The following is a 1,576-nucleotide window of genomic DNA, read 5'->3' as shown; positions in this document are numbered from 1 at the left end:
CTCTTTCGACTAGTTAAAGAACCTGAAAAACATCGCTGGATTTTGAGTCAAAGTTTTTCAACTGGTCGAAGATGCAGTCGACACTGTTCCTTCGACTGGTCGAACAGATTCCTGGACTAGTCGAAGCCTAACAGATTTTATCCAAAATTTGTAACAAACTCACGACTGATCTAGGAATTTCTTAGAGGTCGAAGCAGCTCTAGGACTAGTCGAAGAAGGCCTAGGACTAGTCGAAGAACGGACCAAACTTATGTAAAATAAACATTCGATTTATGTATCCAAAATGACCTACTTCTAAGGTCAACCTAAGGTCAGTCAAACCTCAACCATGAAGTAAGGACATTGAAACATTAGGAACTAGTGACCTTGAAGTATGAGCCTTGAAGTCTTGATGTAGTTGAAATCTTGATGTAGCTCAATCTTGAAAGTGTCTTGAGTTCTTTACAAACTGCCTTGTACTCTTCTTAAAGTCTTGCAGCTTGAGTCTTGTCTTGTGAGCAGTTCTTACTTTCAAGATTGATCCTTGTACTTGTGAGCTGTGCTTGTTGTGAGCTTAGCTTGTTTATGAATGTTGATCCTTGAGAGAGCTTCACTTATGCAAGTTATATATAACAGTGATTTTGGCACTACAAATTTGACAACAGACAGGGATATAAACTATAGCACTTACACTTACTCAATTTAAAAAACTCCACTTTTGAGTTTTCCTGGCTCTCCTCAGATAACCAATAGATTGAGATTTTTCTAGCTTAATCTTTAATAAAAACTAAAATGAAGGAAATTTACAATACAGTAAAATACTAGGATTTCTCCTTTTGTAGCAGCCCGGAAGAACCAATCGGAGTAGAAGTTCGAATGTGGAAGTTCAATGTCTAATACTCACTTTGAAATGGTTCTAAGTTCTAATTGATTTTAAATTAAATCCAATTAGGGTTAGCTCTATGATTTTGATTCCAAGAAGTGGAATATCCTAATTCCTCTTTCAAATTAGATTGAAATGTAGAAAAAAAATTAAATAAGAAAAAGCTAACAAAAGAGAATATTAAATTTGCACAATTAGCTTAAGAATGAACACAAACTTATCTCAGAGTGATGCCTTGATTTTACTTGAATTGCGATGTAAAACTCTGAAATTCGTCGTTTATTTATAGTTGCAGAAATCACATCTACGACTGGTCCTGACGACACTACGACTGGTCTAGACCGAACATATTTTTGAAATTTTATGCGCGATCGGATAAAACCATTTCACGATTGGTCGTAGGGTGTCCACGACCGGTTGTGAGCCCTCCATGACTGGTCATGAGCATCCTATGACTGGTCGTGAGGTACCTGATTTGATTATTGTAGTTTGAGTTGAAGGTGCACGACTGGTCCAAGAACGAGTCGACATTGTTCCTATGATCGGTCGAGTAGTCTCCAGGATTGGTCGTAGCTTAACTAAAAAATTCTGAAAAATTGCAACAACTTAAGACTGGTCTAGGAATTTCTTGGACTGGTCGAGCCAGAGCTAGGACTAGTCAAATAGAGTTTAGGACTAGTCTTAGAACAGACCAAATATCTATAAAATGATTCA

The sequence above is a fragment of the Magnolia sinica genome, chromosome 8, assembly GCF_029962835.1.
Source record: "Magnolia sinica isolate HGM2019 chromosome 8, MsV1, whole genome shotgun sequence".
Lineage (NCBI taxonomy): Eukaryota > Viridiplantae > Streptophyta > Magnoliopsida > Magnoliales > Magnoliaceae > Magnolia > Magnolia sinica.
Note: the sequence above shows the minus strand (reverse complement) of the source record.